Here is a 20,378-nt window from a genome sequence, read left to right as displayed (position 1 = left end):
CTCTAAGAGCAGTAAATCAGAGCATAAAACATGGTATTTCCTCCTACCTCTAGGTGGCGCTATGAGTGACGTTGAATATTGGCATTGAAATGTGTTCAGGCCAAGACCCTTATCAAACGTATGAAGCGTGGGGCAGATTGGACATTGTATGCCTGAGTTAGAGCCACTTCCTGTTTCATGGCGAAAATGCCAAAATTTGTCAGGCCGCCACGGACACACCCTCTGACGAAAAGTCAAGATCTCCGCAATTTAACATCGCAAAGGCCTTAAGATGAGATTGACCAAATATTACGATGATTGGATTAAATCTGTAGGAGGAGTTCGTTAAAGTATGAAGGCTGGAAATGTCCAAATTTGCACAAAAATCAAGGCAAAAATTCAAAATGGCGGACTTCCTGTGGGGTTCAGAGCTTCGCTCCAAGAGACTTTTTTGTAGGTCTTGGGGTGATAGATGATCCTACCAAATTTCGTATCTGTACGTTTTTCGTAGTGGGGGGGCTGTTCTCTTGAAATTTTGCAGGTGGCGCTATCGAGCCATTTCTACACGCCCACTTCTGGCGCCTATGCCACATGTAAATTTTCGCCACTCCTGACATGTGTGCAAAATTTCATGAGTTTTTGAGCATGTTTCGCCCCTCAAAAATGCGATTCACTTTGGAGAAGAAGAAGAATAAATAATAATTAAAGCTGCAAGCAGCGATGGAAGGGCCCTCGCACGCATGTGCACCGCCACCCTATGGCATTAGTTAAGCAGTGAACCAGGGGGATATGAATTAAAGTGGGTAAATATACGTGGACATTTAAAGGGAAATTGATGTGCCACACAGCCTTTGTGCAGCAGGTGGCGCTATGACTGTACCTGATTATTGTTATATTGACATGTTCAGGCCGGGACCCTTATCAAACTTGTGAAGTCGGGGGCAGATCGGATAATGTATGCCTGAATTACAACAGCTTCCTGTTTCATGGCGAAATATCACACTTTGCCAGGCCGCCACGGACACGCCCTTCAACGAAAAGTCAAGATCTTCGCAATTTATCACGGCAAAGGGCTTAACATCAGTCTGACCAATTATGATGATGATTTGATTAAATCTCTAAGAGCAGTAAATCACAGCGTAAAACATGGCATTTCCTGCTACCTCTAGGTGGGGCTATGACTGAAGCTGAATATTGGCGTTAAAATGTGTTCAGGTCAAGACCCTTATCAAACATGTGAAGTGTGGGGCAGATTGGACATTGAATGCCTGAGTTATAACAACTTCCTGTTTCATGGCGAAAATGCCGAACTTTGGCAGGCCGCCACGGACACACCCTCCAACGAAAAGTCAAGATCTCCGCAATTTAGCATCGCAAAGGCCTTTAGATGAGACTGACCAAATATGATAATGATCGGATTAAATCGCTAGGAGGAGTTCGTTAAAGTACGACGCTTGGAAATGTCAAAAAATGACAGAGAAAATTAAAAATGGCCGACTTCCTGTGGCGTTTAGAGCTTCGCTCCAAGAGACTTTTTTGTAGGTCTTGGGGTGCTAGATGATCCTACCAAATTTCGTATCTGTACGTTTTTCGTAGTGGGGGGGCTGTTCTCTTGAAATTTTGCAGGTGGCGCTATCGAGCCATTTCTACACGCCCACTTCTGACGCCTATACTACATGTAAATTTTCGCCATTTCTGACACGTGTGCAAATTTTCATGAGTTTTCGGGTATGTTTAGGCCCTCAAAAATGCAATCCATTTCGGAGAAGAAGAAGAAGAAGAAGAAGAAGAAGAAGAAGAAAAATAATAATAATAATAAACGGAGCAAAAACAATAGGGTCCTCACACCCTGGTGTGCTCGGGCCCTAATTAAAGCTGCAAGCAGCGATGGAAGGGCCCTCGCACGCATGTGCACCGCTACCCTATGGCATTAGTAAAGCAGTGAACCAGGGGGATATGAATTAAAGTGGGTAAATACAGGTGGATATTCAAAGTAAAACTGATGTGCCACACCGCCTGTGTGCAGCAGGTGGTGCTATGACTGAAGCTGAATATTGGCATTGAAATGTGTTCAGGCCAAGAACCTTATCAAACATGTGAAGTCTGGGGCAGATCGAACAATGTATGTCTGAATTACAACAGCTTCCTGTTTCATGGCGAAACATCACACTTTGCCAGGCCGCCACGGACACGCCCTTCAACGAAAAGTCAAGATATTCACAATTTATCACCGCAGAGGGCTTTACATCAATCTAACCAAATATGATGATGATTTGATTAAATCTCTAAGAGCAGTAAATCATAGCGTAAAACATGGTATTTCCTGCTACCTCTAGGTGGCGCTATGACTGAAGCTGAATATTGGCATTGAAATGTGTTCAGGCCAAGACCCTAATCAAACATGTGAAGCGTGGGGCAGATTGGACATTGTATACCTGAGTTAGAGCCACTTCCTGTTTCATGGCGAAAACGCCGAAATTTGGCAGCCCGCCACGGACAAACCCTCCAACGAAAAGTCAAGATCTCTGCAATTTAGCATCGCAAAGGCCTTTAGATGAGACTGACCAAATATGACGATGATCGGAATAAATCTGTAGGAGGAGTTTGTTGCAGTATGAAGCCTGGAAATGACCAAATTTGCACAAAAATCAAGGCAAAAATTCAAAATGGCCGACTTCCTGTGGGGTTTAGAGCTTCGCTCCAAGAGACTTTTTTGTAGGTCTTGGGGTGATAGATGATCCTACCAAATTTCGTATCTGTACATTTTTCGTAGCGGGGGGCTGTTCGCTTGAAATTTTGCAGGTGGCGCTATCGAGCCATTTCTACACGCCCACTTCTGGTGCCTATGCCACATGTAAATGTTCGCCACTTCTGACATGTGTGCAACGTTTTATGACTTTTTGGGCTTGTTTAGCCTGTCAAAAATGCGATTCATTTACCGATACTTTGCGAGGCCGCCACGGACACGCCCTTTAATGAAAAGTCAAGGTCGTTGCTTTTTATCATCACACAAGGTCTTGAGATTACACTGGTGAAATATGATGTTGATATGGTTAAATATCTAAGAGCAGTAAATCACAGCGTAAAACATGGTATTTCCTGCTGCCTCTAGGTGGCGCTATGAGTGTTACTGAATTATGCCATGTTGATGTGTTCAGGCCTGGACCCTTATCAAACGTGTGAGGTCAGGGGCAGATCGGACATTGTATGCCTGAGTTATAACAACTTCCTGTTTCATGGCGAAACATCACACTTTGCCAGGCCGCCACGGACACGCCCTTCAACGAAAAGTCAAGATCTTCGCAATTTATCAAGGAAAAGGGCTTAACATCAGTCAGACCAAATATGATGATGATTTGATTAAATCTCTAAGAGCAGTAAATCAGAGCATAAAACATGGTATTTCCTCCTACCTCTAGGTGGCGCTATGAGTGAAGTTGAATATTGGCATTGAAATGTGTTCAGGCCAAGACCCTTATCAAACGTATGAAGCGTGGGGCAGATTGGACATTGTATGCCTGAGTTAGAGCCACTTCCTGTTTCATGGCAAAAATGCCGAAATTCGTCAGGCCGCCACGGACACACCCTCTGACGAAAAGTCAAGATCTCCGCAATTTAACATCGCAAAGGCCTTTAGATGAGATTGACCAAATATGACGATGATCGGATTAAATCTGTAGGAGGAGTTCGTTAAAGTATGAAGGCTGGAAATGACCAAATTTGCACAAAAATCAAGGCAAAAATTAAAAATGGCGGACTTCCTGTTGGGTTTAGAGCTTCGCTCCAAGAGACTTTTTTGTAGGTCTTGGGGTGATAGATGATCCTACCAAATTTTGTATCTGTACGTTTTTCGTAGTGGGGGGGCTGTTCTCTTGAAATTTTGCAGGTGGCGCTATCGAGCCATTTCTACACGCCCATTTCTGGCGCCTATGCCACATGTAAATTTTCGCCACTCCTGACATGTGTGCAAAATTTCATGAGTTTTCGAGCATGTTTCGCCCCTCAAAAATGCGATTCACTTTGGAGAAGAAGAAGAATAAATAATAATAATAATAATAAACGGAGCAAAAACAATAGGGTCCTCACACTTGTGTGCTCGGGCCCTAATTAAAGCTGCAAGCAGCGATGGAAGGGCCCTCGCACGCATGTGCACCGCTACCCTATGGCATTAGTAAAGCAGTGAACCAGGGGGATATGAATTAAAGTGGGTAAATACAGGTGGATATTCAAAGTAAAACTGATGTGCCACACCGCCTGTGTGCAGCAGGTGGTGCTATGACTGAAGCTGAATATTGGCATTGAAATGTGTTCAGGCCAAGAACCTTATCAAACATGTGAAGTCTGGGGCAGATCGAACAATGTATGTCTGAATTACAACAGCTTCCTGTTTCATGGCGAAACATCACACTTTGCCAGGCCGCCACGGACACGCCCTTCAACGAAAAGTCAAGATATTCACAATTTATCACCGCAGAGGGCTTTACATCAATCTAACCAAATATGATGATGATTTGATTAAATCTCTAAGAGCAGTAAATCATAGCGTAAAACATGGTATTTCCTGCTACCTCTAGGTGGCGCTATGACTGAAGCTGAATATTGGCATTGAAATGTGTTCAGGCCAAGACCCTAATCAAACATGTGAAGCGTGGGGCAGATTGGACATTGTATACCTGAGTTAGAGCCACTTCCTGTTTCATGGCGAAAACGCCGAAATTTGGCAGCCCGCCACGGACAAACCCTCCAACGAAAAGTCAAGATCTCTGCAATTTAGCATCGCAAAGGCCTTTAGATGAGACTGACCAAATATGACGATGATCGGAATAAATCTGTAGGAGGAGTTTGTTGCAGTATGAAGCCTGGAAATGACCAAATTTGCACAAAAATCAAGGCAAAAATTCAAAATGGCCGACTTCCTGTGGGGTTTAGAGCTTCGCTCCAAGAGACTTTTTTGTAGGTCTTGGGGTGATAGATGATCCTACCAAATTTCGTATCTGTACATTTTTCGTAGCGGGGGGCTGTTCGCTTGAAATTTTGCAGGTGGCGCTATCGAGCCATTTCTACACGCCCACTTCTGGTGCCTATGCCACATGTAAATGTTCGCCACTTCTGACATGTGTGCAACGTTTTATGACTTTTTGGGCTTGTTTAGCCTGTCAAAAATGCGATTCATTTACCGATACTTTGCGAGGCCGCCACGGACACGCCCTTTAATGAAAAGTCAAGGTCGTTGCTTTTTATCATCACACAAGGTCTTGAGATTACACTGGTGAAATATGATGTTGATATGGTTAAATATCTAAGAGCAGTAAATCACAGCGTAAAACATGGTATTTCCTGCTGCCTCTAGGTGGCGCTATGAGTGTTACTGAATTATGCCATGTTGATGTGTTCAGGCCTGGACCCTTATCAAACGTGTGAGGTCAGGGGCAGATCGGACATTGTATGCCTGAGTTATAACAACTTCCTGTTTCATGGCGAAACATCACACTTTGCCAGGCCGCCACGGACACGCCCTTCAACGAAAAGTCAAGATCTTCGCAATTTATCAAGGAAAAGGGCTTAACATCAGTCAGACCAAATATGATGATGATTTGATTAAATCTCTAAGAGCAGTAAATCAGAGCATAAAACATGGTATTTCCTCCTACCTCTAGGTGGCGCTATGAGTGAAGTTGAATATTGGCATTGAAATGTGTTCAGGCCAAGACCCTTATCAAACGTATGAAGCGTGGGGCAGATTGGACATTGTATGCCTGAGTTAGAGCCACTTCCTGTTTCATGGCAAAAATGCCGAAATTCGTCAGGCCGCCACGGACACACCCTCTGACGAAAAGTCAAGATCTCCGCAATTTAACATCGCAAAGGCCTTTAGATGAGATTGACCAAATATGACGATGATCGGATTAAATCTGTAGGAGGAGTTCGTTAAAGTATGAAGGCTGGAAATGACCAAATTTGCACAAAAATCAAGGCAAAAATTAAAAATGGCGGACTTCCTGTTGGGTTTAGAGCTTCGCTCCAAGAGACTTTTTTGTAGGTCTTGGGGTGATAGATGATCCTACCAAATTTTGTATCTGTACGTTTTTCGTAGTGGGGGGGCTGTTCTCTTGAAATTTTGCAGGTGGCGCTATCGAGCCATTTCTACACGCCCATTTCTGGCGCCTATGCCACATGTAAATTTTCGCCACTCCTGACATGTGTGCAAAATTTCATGAGTTTTCGAGCATGTTTCGCCCCTCAAAAATGCGATTCACTTTGGAGAAGAAGAAGAATAAATAATAATAATAATTAAAGCTGCAAGCAGCGATGGAAGGGCCCTCGCACGCATGTGCACCGCCACCCTATGGCATTAGTAAAGCAGTAAACCGGGGGGGTATGAATTAAATTGGGTAAATACAGGTGAATATTCAAAGGGAAACTGATGTGCCACACCGCCTGTGTGCAGCAGGTGGCGCTATGACGGTACCTGATTATTGTTATATTGACGTGTTCAGGCCGGGACCCTTATCAAACGTGTGAAGTCTGGAGTAGATCAAACAATGTATGCCTGAATTACAACAGCTTCCTGTTTCATGGTGAAACATCACACTTTGCCAGGCTGCCACGGACACGCCCTTTGACGAAAAGTCAAGATCTTCGCAATTTATCATCGCAAAGGGCTTAAAATCTGTCTGACCAAATATGATGATGATTTTATTAAATCTCTAAGAGCAGTAAATCACAGCGTACAACATGGCATTTCCTGCTACCTTTAGGTGGCGCTATGACTGAAGCTGAATATTGGCATTGAAATGTGTTCAGGCCAAGACTCTTATCAAACGTTTGAAGTGTGTGCCAGATTGGACATTGTATGCCTTAGTTATAACAACTTCCTGTTTCATGGCGAAAACGCTGAAATTTGTCAGGCCGCCACGGACACACCCTCCAACGAAAAGTCAAAAGCTCCGCAATTTAACATCGCAAAGGCCTTTAGATGAGATTGACCAAATCTCTAGGAGGAGTTCGTTAAAGAGTTCGTTAAAGTACGACGCTTGGAAATGTAAAAAAATGACAGAGAAAATTCAAAATGGCTGACTTCCTGTGGGGTTTAGAGCTAAGCTCCAATAGACTTTTTTGAAGGTCTTGGGGTCATAGATGACCCTACCAAATTTCGTATCTGTACGTTTTTCGTAGTGGGGGGGCTGTTCTCTTGAAATTTTGCAGGTGGCGCTATCGAGCCATTTTTATACGCCCACTTCTGACACCTATACTACATGTAAATTTTCGCCACTTCTGACGCGTGTGTAAATTTTCATGAGTTTTCGGGTATGTTTAGGCCCTCAAAAATGCGATCCATTTCGGAGAAGAAGAAGAAGAAGAAGAAGAAGAAGAAGAAAAATAATAATAAACGGAGCAAAAACAATAGGGCTTTGCACCCACGGTGCAGGCCATTCTGGCCTGCTCCTCGGTGCTCGGGCCCTAATAATAAACGGAGCAAAAACAATAGGGTCCTCACACTTGTGTGCTCGGGCCCTAATAATAATAAACGGAGCAAAAACAATAGGGTCCTCACACTTGTGTGCTCGGGCCCTAATTATATTGGGCCAGCGTTCGAGGAGGGGTTTCTTTCCGATGCTTTTGTACTAGTAAGTAATGTTATAATGCTTGCATATTGTTTAAATGACGGTCTCATTCAAAGCTTTGGAACAACAATCTTTACTTATAAAACTGCATCAGCATCACACGAGGTACATGTGAGTTATTCCACCACACAGTTCCGTATACGTCAGGACGTACTCTGACGTCACTAATACGGATACGCTATAGAGATACAAATCACATTAGTAAAAAAAAATCACATTATTAACTCTTTCACCGCCAGCATTTTTTTAAAAAAGTTGCCAGCCAGCGCCAGCGTTTAATGCCTTCCAGAAAATGTTCCTCTTCAAAAATGTATAAGCATACAATGTACCAAGTGAAGGGGCAGACCCTCTGCTTTCAAACAGAAAGAAAACGTTTCATCCTACCTTTAGTAGTTCTTTTGTAATCAGCTTTTGAATATGGGTAGATTTCTGCAAAAACACCACATTTTGAGCAAAAAGCAGAGATAATTCCATTTTTGTGACGGACTTTTCATAGAGATCCCATTCAGAGCGATCTTTAAAACAGACACGGACATGCAGCAGCTTGCCATAGGGCAATACTTCCGATTTTAAAAAGTTGCGGAAGGGCGCCACATAGTGAATAATAGCAGTATTGCGGGAAGACGGAAATACTCTTCATTGGCGGGGAAGCGTTTTCTCTTGATTGACGAGATATCTGTGATAAAAACAGAACGCATGAAGGTAGGATGAAACGGATTTTTTGTTTGAAAGCAGAGGGTCTGTTCTTTTATTTCTTATATTGTATGTTTGTACATTTTAGAAGGAGCATTTTCTGAAAGGCATTAAACTTTTGTGAAAATCATGAAAAATGCTGCCGGTGAAAGAGTTAAGAACATGTACTCAATGTTCTACACATATATAAGTACTGTATGGCGCCTGAACACTATTTTTTTAAATGTGAATTTTACTGGAAGCTACTTGAAGAGTTTAGAGAGAGATTTATATCATGTGACATTGTGGCAACGTGGGGGCGATGCCACAATGTATTGGACCTTTGGACCTTTGATATGATATCATGGACCTTTGATATGAGCGATTCGGGTCGATTCCCCTTTAGGGCAATATTTTTTTTAATATAAACTTTAACCAAGCGACCACCATTACAACTGGCTAGTAAACGTGAGCTATGCAATTTTTTGGCATTTGATAAAAAACTCATAAAATTATATTATATGACACATGACTTGCTGGAAGGCACACTTTGTGGCCTAAAGAGTTGTCTTCTTTTCCTTTGCGACAGTGCTGCGGCGCTTGTGGCCTCTAGGGGCGCTAGACGTGAAAAATATATGTCTAGCACCCCCAAGTCGCCAAAAAGTTCCATGGTGTGCCTTTAAGTAAAAAAACGTTTGATTTCCAACAGATATTTTCTCAAAACTTGTGGCTACCAAAGACTTTAGAATTACAAAACAACACCTAAACCCATCGCATAATTATTTATGATATATAATTTTAGTTTCCTCTGGCTTAATAATGTAACTTATAAAGAGGGCTGCATGATAAATCGCATGCGATTGTCTCGCGCATCTCGTCAATGGCAGCCGACAAAACGGTTAATCAAACGTCTGACAGAACATCTAAACTTTTTGCGCCTAGCAGCATGTGCTACCCACATGACGACCTGACATGATGTCAACGCCTTAAAAGTACAGTTTTTTAATGAGGTAACGTAAAAAGCTGTTAAACAGTGTATGTGTCCGGGAGCAAACAAACTGTTCAGAACTATATACAATAGTGTTACTTTGTGTTGATTTTCATATTTTATTTACACATTTATCATTTTTATATTACATCTCTTTGATTAAATGTTGTTATGTGTCAAAATCATTTATTTTATATTGTGTGCTGTGATGTTACAAGTTGGTTTTAAAGTCTTAATGTCTTGGGACCATTATGTCATTAACTTTGCTTGGTATAAAAAACACTGAGAAAGGAACTGTTCAGATAATAAATGCTTTGTTCATTTTTACAATGATTATTACGTCTCCTGATTTCTTCTATGGGCCTTTTCTCTGGGCTGGTAAATTAAAGTTTACATAATTGTTCAGTATTTTGTCAGTCTTTTTATTCTTTCTTGGAAAGCTAAAGGACCTGTTATTGCATTGAGAGCATCTTGACCAGATGCACAGTTAACACCATAGAAGTGAACTGTAATAGACTGCCAATATCGACCTTTTGCGAGTACACGTCACAGTTATGTCACTGCAAGCTGCACGCAATGTGGTGGCAGAAAAATACTGGAAATGAATTACACAAGAGAAACTAGCATGATAACTCACTAGAAAATGTCTTGTTGTGCTGTTGTGTGTCAGAATAGGAATGCCAAAAAAAGATGGCCTTCATTTCTATAGAATACCATTGTCGAAGACCAGTGTTGGGGAAAGTTACTTTTAAAAGTAATGCATTACAATATTTAGTTACTCCCCAAAAAAGAAACTAATTGCGTTACTTAGTTACTTTTCATGGAAAGTAATGCTTACGTTACTTTTAAGTTACTTTTGCATTACTTTTTCTCACGTGGTTGAGGCTTGACCTCTTTTAGGCCTTGCAGGTGTTTTTTTTATGGTCGCAAAAATGTCAAGCTCTGGCCTGCCATCCCCGTTTCTGACTCAAACTGTTCCCGCTCAGGAGCACAGAGTTCGTAACTCTATGTTAATATGTTCAGTTTAATTTAGTAATTTTTTTATTTTTAAATTAAATTAATTAAACTGAAAAGAAACTTGCATTACTTTTTTTAAAAAGTAACTAAAATATTAATGTGTACATTTATAAAGTAATGCGTTACTTTACTCGTTACTTCAGAAAAGTAATATTATTACGTAATGCACGTTACTTGTAATCCCCAACACTGTCGAAGACACCATTTGAAGATAAATGTAGGTGTTTATGCTTGCAATTAGCCTTTAAACAGACAGACTGGAGAAGTGATGAAATCATTTGGAAATCTTTTAATAATTAGAATAGAAAATAATTTGAGAAGATGTCCGTTGTTCTGTTGAAGTCTGTTCCCTATGTGTTTCTTATAGCGTTTTCATCACATTACATTAATAATATATTTAGAAAGATTAAGTTTTGAATGGGTTATACTATGAAGGAATATCACCATTTATTAAGTATTTCATAATTTTTCCGTTGTCTATGATTTCTTTTTACCTTATATCTTAGCCTATTTCTTCTTTCTGTTTGTTCTAAATTTATTGTGTTTACATACTTAATAAAGATATAAATATAACACACACACAAGTGTGAAGTGATTAATATATAAACAGGCCTATGCATATTAATTTGTATGTAATCAGAATAGTTTTAGAACAAACACGTAGGCTATAAGGAAGAAATAATAGAAAACAGGAAATGATGAAATATAGAATAAATGGCAGGCACGTTCACAGAAAGGGCTTAAACTGTGCAGCACACATGCCCTATTTGTCCTTAAACTCAGAAGTGCCATTTTTGTTGGAGGTGTTTTATTATTAATTTTTCTTAATTAAACCACGAGAAGACAAATACTTGTATTTATGAAATTTAATGGAAATGATAATATGCTTTGGTATGTTTCCAAAGAAAAACACAGATAAAATACACAGCAAAATCTGGAACCTCAGAATAACTCTCTAAGAGTTAATTTCAACACTTTAAACGTGTCTCATGGGGTCCACTCCCAATAGAGTTATTTTAACACTTTTGCAAGTGTTGGCACATTGACTCTTTTAAAGTGTTAGCAATTGACACTATACAGAGTTAAAAATCTAACTATAAATTTACACTAATCAGTGTTAAATATTTTTTATTTGTTAAAAATGAACTCCCTTGGTGTAATTTGTTAACTCCAATGTAGTGTTATATTTTTTATACTATGGTGTTAATATGGTAAATGTAAAGACAGAAACATATTACAGTACTTTTGGGACAAAAAACTTTACTTTTAGAACAGTTTTTCAATGTAACAATACAGCAGTAAAATCGATCATTATCATTATAAAACTGTTAAGGATTTTTTTAAATGTCATCTGATCAACATTTCTGAAAAATTGTCCTCAATGTATCACACATTTAAGTGTTCATTAAATTAACATATTAACATCCGAGACAACTAAAAAGCACATTCCCAATGTATAATAACAGTAGAGATATTTATAAATACAGTTTATGGGATGCTTCAGTTCATACAAACAAGTTTGACTTCATTTCAATCCAAAATCCATGTTGGTCTTCACATAATAACAGCAGAATATGATGAACCAGTAGTTGTAAGGAGTTGATATGATCCTCTGTCTGACCTTCAGACTGGATATTGAACTTTTCTGTTAATAAAACAAAAATAAAAGGGAAAAAATATTAAAAAACAATATTTAAGTATAACACAGCAGAAACTAATATTTACAGAATGCATTACAGAATTCACATACTGAACACATTACAAAATACTTTGAAAATAGTTATACATTTATGTTTTGCACAAAATACTCATTATTATATAATAAAATATTATAAAATTGCTTTTCGTCTGAAGAAATTTTCATGTAGGCCTATTTCTGTGCTCCTTCAAAGTCCCCAAAGCAAATCTCCTGCACACATTAGTGGATTTAAAAATATATGTTTTAAACTAAAACAGCATATAAAGCAAAAAACAACAACAACAACAACAAAATAACTCCCAAAAATATTATACGAGTGTGAATTGCTCCATCTGAGGCTAAAACTCTACTCTCAAATGTTATTGATCAAAATTTTATTTATTGAACATTTACTTACGATTTACATTGAAAGAGATGAACTTCTGCTTGAACTGCATCATCCAAAAACGCGGTTCAGTGTGTGCTGTAAAATTTAAGGAGTTAACAAACTCCACTCACAAAACGCTGTAGGAGTTGCGTTTTTTTTTTAAGTGGTAACACTCTGTTTTGACAGCAACTTTTTATTTTTATAGAGTTAAAAAAATAGTTTTAACTCAATTTAGTGTTAAATTAACGCCGAACTATTTATTTTCCATTAACACCGTAATTTTAACTCTGCTAAATTTGCTGTGTACTTGAAAAAATACTTTTAAGTAGAAAGTAAAACCTCTGCTTGATAGTGACCATAGCAACTTATCAACCCACCTGTGGTCAGTGGACGTTGGCATGAATGATCTATTTACTTTTTTTGGCAGTCTGTAAAACGATAGCTCTGAATTCTTGTTAATCTGTTAGTACAGTCTATCGCACAACAGCTTTTTTCCAGATTCTATACTCAAATTCTGCGCTCTGTCTTTTTGCCACTCAATGGGCGTAACCGCGCAGGCACTTTCGCCAAAGGTGACGTCACGTGCATACCGTCTATTAATTTCCCAAGGAGTTTACGCCACACTACAGAAGGTGGCGGTAATGCACACTGTTTGTAAACTGTCAGTAAAACCACCGAAGAAGAAGAAGAAGAAGCGTCTTCTCCAGTACAGAAGGATGCGATGCAGCTCTTTATTATTACGCAGATAAACTCACGAAAGAAAGAAAGAAAGAAAGAGCGCGCGCGTGTGTGATGTGTTTGTGTATCCTCAGTGTTTTTCTCTCTTGCGTGTTTCATTGAGTGTAAACGGAGTCTCGTATCTGTGTATTTTAGTGTTAAGATGATGCAGGACACCACAGTGTGTGACAGTAAACAGAGCTTACAGGAAGATAAAACCTCCACAGAGTCTCTGGATTCTGTCTGTAACGCTGGAGAACAGCAGCAGATCCTGCAGACCAAACTGAAGATGTGTTCAGTTAAACTCATCGACTGCACAAACCTCATGATGAAGATTAAAACTGAACCCACAGAAATCAAAACTGAACCCACAGAAATGAAAACGGAACCCACAGAAATCAAAACTGAACTCACAGAAATCAAAACTGAACTCACAGAAATCAAAACTGAACACACAGAAATCAAAACTGAACCCACAGAAGAGGAAGATCGCACTGATGAAGATGATGTTTTTATTCCATCAGGTATGTCTCCTTAATTATTGTTGTTTTTTATCATTTTTAACTGTCATGTGAGTACCTGTTTTGTCACAAACTCACTAATCAAAAGTCCAAAAAGTGTAAGTACTAAAATTTTAGGACATTTTAGTTTAGGATATTTTTAAAACTTATCGGGCACGTAGGCTTAAAGGGTTAGTTAACCCCAAAATGCTAATTTGATCATAAATCACCCCTGTGTCGTTCTAAACCCCAAGTGCTCAAATGGTCTTAAGAACAACAGCAAGTACGTTCCCATATGGTTCCAGGGACACAAAAACGTTAACGTTCCCAGAACGTTCCATGTAGGTCATTTTTAGTTATATTTTATAACCTAGAATAACGTACCCTGTATGTTTTTTAAGCTATAACGAATAAACTTTTATAGCCTAATGGATGGCCTTTATTAAAGGGATATTTTACTCAGAAATAAGAATAATTTAATTAATTACTCACTCTCATGTCTTTCCTGTAAGACCTCAGTTGATCTCCGGAAACTTTGTTTAAGATGTTTTATATTTAGTCCGAGAGCTTTCTGACCCTCCATTGAAAATCTATGTAAGGTACACTGTCCATCACACTGCCAATGATTTGTTTGAAGACATTTCTCATTGTGATGGTTGATGTGCATTTAAAACCTCTGTTTTGGATTTATATTCATGTTCTGCCATTTTTGTCCTTGGTTGTTTCTTCTCAATACCCGAAAAATGTCTGTGATTATGCTGTGTACGTCCAGTTGGCCTAGAACATGGGCGGGTAATAGAAATGTTGGGGGGTGCATCTTGATTGTTATGTCACAGTCAGTGTTATGTTGAGATTGGCCTGTTTTTGACTTTTGGATGAACAAGATTAACATAAGAATGAGGAAACATTACTGTTTGAGGACAGGACTCTGATGATATGTAATTGTCAGAGGTCGACCGATGTTGGATTTTGCCGATAACGATAACCAAGGTGGGCACTAACTACCAATAACCGATAAATTAACCGATAGTTTTTGACCATTTACTGAATTCAAACACAACACTCATAACTCATTCACTGTTGTGTTGAACTTTATTACCAAATTAGAATAAAGAATTGACAAAGTTGTTTGTACTTTTAAGTAAAAAGTAAATATGAATATTACCTATCAACAAACCTAAGTAAGCAAGCTACATAATACTAAACCAAAGTAACAAACCACAGAACAATAAAACAGATTTAAACTATATAAACATTATAGCATGAACTGTTGTAAAAAATTACAAATTAAATGATGGCAGTACAAACTTTTTTTATTGATTTATCATAACTAAGATGATTAGGGTGACCATACATGCCATTCTTCCCGGAAGCGTTCTGACCAGGATTTCGGGTTCGTCTTCCGGAAGTCGTATGTGTCGACCGCATCCGTCATAGAGGATTATTATTATTATTACAGAAAAGCAACCGTTACATTTAAAGGTAAGAATGAAACTAAGATGTCTGTCATAAGATGTCTTATGTTTTTAACTGCCCCAGAGCAACCACGGGATCGGCGGCTATGTGCGTGTTTATTGTATCACTTTTATCCGTGAAACAACACACGACTTAAAGGAGCATTTTACCCGTAGAAACATTAATCTTTATTGAAAGTGTGTCATATTTTTAGTCGAAATGTAACACATTTAGAATTTGGTGCCTATCTGACCGAGAAAAGGGGTGTTTGTAGTCTCAACCCCTCAACAAAGATATTGGACTTCCTTCTTTCAATGATGCAAAATTATGATTTTTTTACATCATTGAAAGAAGGAAGTGCAACACTGAAATCTGTATTTCTCCTGTCTCAGGAAATGATGCATGACCATTCAAAAGCATGGTTCTAACTATACAAAGCCTAATGCAAATGGGTGAAGTTTCCCTTTAAATGAGAAACCTTTTTGGGGTTATAATGTCTGCACAGTGCTGAAAACGCACGTTGTTGTTGTACTGGTAGTGCAGATTGATACTTTTTCGCAACCTTGACCAAGAGAGAACATCTTATCACAGAGCCAAAAATAATCCACCCATACGTTTTGTTTACCAAATTGTTGTAATATGCATATATAAATTTTGAATGTAATGCGCAGTTAACTTAAATAAACCAGGCTTAATGTCGTGTGCATCAGCCTGCATATGCGACCTCGGGAGGCTACAGCCTTCAGATTGAGAAACATGTTAACTTTCTGAATTCTAGAGTTTTTAAAGGTGACCAAGAATTTTAAACTGTATTTACCTCATCATAGCGATATTATTAGAGCTCTCAGCTCTGTACATGGTAATGACACATCGTGAACCTCAAACAGTAATATACAAAAGAAATGGAGACTTTTCTGCGCTTCTGTGATCCACAAGAACATAGACAAAGGGAATCTCCGGTGGAGCACATATGTCTGTTTGAAAATGCACGTTTCGATGCACAATTACTAGAGGTTGACTGATTCATCAGATTTGCTGATTAATCCACGCCGATAACAATAACTATCGTTCATTTGCAAAGATTCCGACTGATAGTTTTTTCGGTTGCATTTGTTGCATACTCAACAGGGACCTAAGACAGCAGGAAAGCTCTGCTACTGATCTGCATTAAAAAGTAGTAGATTTCCCCCTACTGGCGAAAACTAACACCATTAATGTCTCGTGCTGGTTGTTGTGACACGTGATGTGATACGCACCGCAGCAACAGGGGATCGCACGTGAATGTAAAACCATGTAAAAAGGTACAGTACACTAAAGTTCACGTTGTCATATATTATCTATTACAAATTACAAACCTGTATAAGTAAGAAATAGATGCTGCATTAGTTGTAACTTATATGTTTCCCAACAAGGCTGAGATGATGCTAACATTAATAGGCTACCTTAATAGAAATTAACAACACCACAAAAATACGAAACAGTGTGTCTTCATTTTTGCTGCGTTTTGCTGTAGTTAATACCAATCACGTTTTGAACGTTTCTAAATAGGCTAAATACATTTTTAAAGCGTCCGATTAGAGAATGTCATTTAGCCTTCATGCAGCCGAGAGAAAAGTAACTTACAAACAGTTACGGTCTGGTTTTAGATGGTTTTTATCATCATTGAAATACATAATTTGTTATTTTGATAAGATTAACGTCCTGGATGATAGAATTAGATGTGAATGACGCCATTACGTAAAGTATGTTAAAAAACTGGTTCACAAAAAAGAGTTGCACTTCCCATCACTATACAGAATCTCAATTCTTCATCCTTCTTTGTGTAAATAAGAGTGAAAAGACAATTTAATTGTTTCATGTTTCTTTCAGATGTGAAGAGTGATTCATGTTTGGATATAGAAATAACGTCCTCAACATCAAAAGAGCGACTGACAGCACAAACTCTTTCCTGCATCACCTGTGGAAAGACATTCAGCTCACAGAGACTTTTAGAGAGACATGAGAGAAAACACACAGAACAGAAACTCTTCACCAGATCTGAGATCAGCTTTACTACCTTACAAGAGAAGAAACTTCATTCAGAAGACCACAGAGAGAAGAAGAAGAAGAAGAAGAAGAAGAAGAAGAAGAAGAATCAGTTTCACTGTGAGCAGTGTGGGAAGATTTTTGGCTCTTCCTCTGATCTAAATGTTCACATGAGGACACACAGTGATGAAAAGCCTTTCTACTGCACTGAATGTGGAAATTACTTCAGAACCAAACATAATCTTAAATTTCATCAGAGAGTTCACACTGAAGAGAAACCTTATCACTGTAGTGTCTGTGGGAGGAGTTTTAGTCAACAGACTTCATTACTAAATCACAAGAAAATTCATACAGGTGAAAAACCTTTCAAATGCTCTCAGTGTGACAAGACGTTTGCTCAGTCAGGTTCCTTAAAATCTCATCAGAGAGTTCATACTGGAGAGAAACCTTATCACTGTAGTGTCTGTGGGAAGAGTTTTAGTCAACAGACTTCATTACTAAATCACAAGAAAATTCATACAGGACAAAAACCTTTCCAATGCTCTCAGTGTGACAAGATGTTTGCTCAGTCAGGTTCCTTAAAATCTCATCAGAGAGTTCATACTGGAAGGAAACCTCATCACTGTAGTGTCTGTGGGAAGAGTTTTAGTGTAAAGTATACCTTACTAAGTCACATGAGAATTCATACAGGTGAAAAACCTTTCAAATGCTCTCAGTGTGACATGGTGTTTACTTGTTCAAGTAACTTAAAAGTCCATCAGAGAGTTCACACTGGAGAGAAACCTTAACTGTTATGTTTGTGGGAAGAGTTAATCAACCGTCAAATGTTGTAAAGCACCAGTGACCTTAATAAGGTTATGGAACCAAAAACTTAAAGTTTTAAATATTGTTAAAAGTTAATAGTAAAATAAGAGCAAATAATCAAGTATGAGCAATATCGCAGATAAATAGAACAGAACAAACATACAAATTAAATAAAACAGTGCTGCTCATGTTTTAAGATTAATCTAACAGTACTGTATTATGGAGGACGAAAAATTACTTGAAGGTCCCATGTTTTAAAGCTTTCTAGTTTTATTTTAAGTTATGATATCCTTAAAGGGAAAGTTTACACAAAAAATAGATTTCTGTCATTTTTTACTCACTTTCATGTTGTTACAAACCTGTATACATTTCTTTGTTTCTGATGAGGGAAGATATTTTAAGGAAAGTTTGAAGTAAAGACATTTTTGAGCCACATTTGCTTCCATAGTATTATTTTTTCTTACTATGAAACTGTTGTTTTTTAATGTTTTTTTATGAGTGAAATACACATTTGAAATAATGTTACCCATGGAAGTAAACTAAATGTTAGTTTCTGTACCCTAAATGGGCCGGTGTCCGTAACTTAAGAAAAAAACGTTTGATTTCCACCAGATATTTTGTCAAAACTTGTGGCTACCAAAGACTTTAGAATTACAAAGCATCACATAACCGTCTACAATATATAATTGTATTTTTCTCTGGCTTCATGATGTAACTTAAAATGAGGGCTGCATGATAAATCACATGTGATTGTCTTGCGCATCTCGTCAGTAAAGCGACAGCTGGTTCAGAAAGCAGGTGATGCCGTTTTACTATTAATCTATGGCAGGTATTCCATATGGCATATAAAATGTGCAAATAAACGTCCAATCGACGAATGGCTAATCGAACGTCTGACCAAACATTTTAAAATTTTAGTGCCTTGCAGCGTGCGACCCACGTGACGACCTGACATGACGTCAACGCCTTAAAAGTAGCAAGTTTTTTTTAATGAGGTAATGTGTAGTGCCCGACCTATACGGCTGATATTATCGGGCCGATATGAGCTAATTGCATTTAAGTCAGCATTGGCGTTTATAACGGCAGATGAAACATGAGAAACAGAGTCTCATGCTTCCCTCATGTTATGATAGTTTGCCCACCTGAGGGAGGTCTGCAACTCCCCAGTTCCCAGTTGACAACAGTGCCAGAAATCCAAGCTAGTAGTCTGTTTGAAGCATATCTCTCCACTTTTTAACACATACAAGCAATTCAGGAGAACTTTTTGACTCCACTAACTGCCTCAAGCAAAACTCTTGGACGTCTTTTAGAGAGTCTATGCTGCGAACTTTGCATATTTTTGAGAATCCAATGTTTAGCTGGTCGTGATAATTATCCACGTGAACAAGACTGATTTTCTTCCTCAATGGAATGTCAGAGCTTGGTTTTCCAGGGACCGAAACTAATCGTAACACTCGCATCTCCTGGAAATTGGAGCCGTTTCTCAATACCAAGTACGCCAAACTCGGACTTGTGTCCTTCGTAGTTCGAACTTGCAAGTTCAGACTCGGAAGAACGAACTCCTGACGCGAAATGCATTCTGGGAAACTTCGCTGTCATAAGTCCACACAAGTCTCCTCTGATGCATCCTCGATAAAATGGGCGGATCAAGAACACATCCGGGGATTTTATGTGAACTTGGGCTTGATGCGAACTTTAAATTGGAACAGTACTTGGGCCGCGACTGATGACGTTTCACAAGTCCACAAGAACGCAAGTACACACAAGAACGCATAATGAGAAACGGCTCAGGTTTATTTCAACCAATCAAAGACGACTTTGACATTCTCAAAGGGTATCCAGAAAAGTGTACGAAAAACATCGGAAGTTTAGACAACACTCTGTGGGCGTGACGTCTGAGGCTGAGACTACCAAGCCAGTAGCAGAGCATCACACCCGGCATGAAATGTACTGTTTTGACGGTGAGTCTGTCGTTCGTCACGCGAAATTATTGTAGATTTAGTTCATACTAGTGCTGTGACGGATCGCAGTTGAGCCGATCACGACCCACGGTTTGGCTCGCATTGTTTGCAGATTATTATGCAAATTTAAATAGGGAAAGTGTATCATTTGCACGTGTTTCTAAGGCTTGCAGATGTTAACATTCAAGTTATTTTAAACAAGTTAACCACAAAAAGGCGCTAATATGAGCGGATTTCTGTACGCACATGCGGTTAAATGTGTCCCGTCCAGATCCAGTCGGACGGGACCTATTCATCCCTTCAAAGATCAAAAGTCCTCATGTGTAAACTAGAGAGACAGTCGCGCTGTGTCTCATACTGTAGTCCATTAAAGGTCACGTTCTTCCTGATACCATTTTTTAAACCCTAGTTAGTGTGTAATGTTGCTATAATAGCATAAATAATACCTGTAAAATGATAAAGCTCAAAGTTCACTGCCAGGCGATATATTTTCTTCAATAGAATTACTCTTTAAAGGCCTAAAACGAACGGCCAATTTGGACTACAACCCTCTATTTCCTGCTTTAATG

The 20,378-nt window shown here is 38.8% G+C and overlaps 1 protein-coding gene across 3 annotated transcripts in view; it reads left to right on the top strand.

The window, feature by feature from the left end:
• Positions 1–20,378, top strand: part of LOC129437097 (uncharacterized) — a 524,696-nt gene that overhangs the window by 145,723 nt on the left and 358,595 nt on the right. The gene's annotated exons all lie outside the window — the stretch shown is intronic.

Source organism: Misgurnus anguillicaudatus, chromosome 24 (assembly GCF_027580225.2).
Source record: "Misgurnus anguillicaudatus chromosome 24, ASM2758022v2, whole genome shotgun sequence".
Taxonomy (NCBI): domain Eukaryota; kingdom Metazoa; phylum Chordata; class Actinopteri; order Cypriniformes; family Cobitidae; genus Misgurnus; species Misgurnus anguillicaudatus.
The sequence above is the reverse complement of the archived record's forward strand: the minus strand, read 5'-3'. Positions and strand labels throughout refer to the sequence as shown.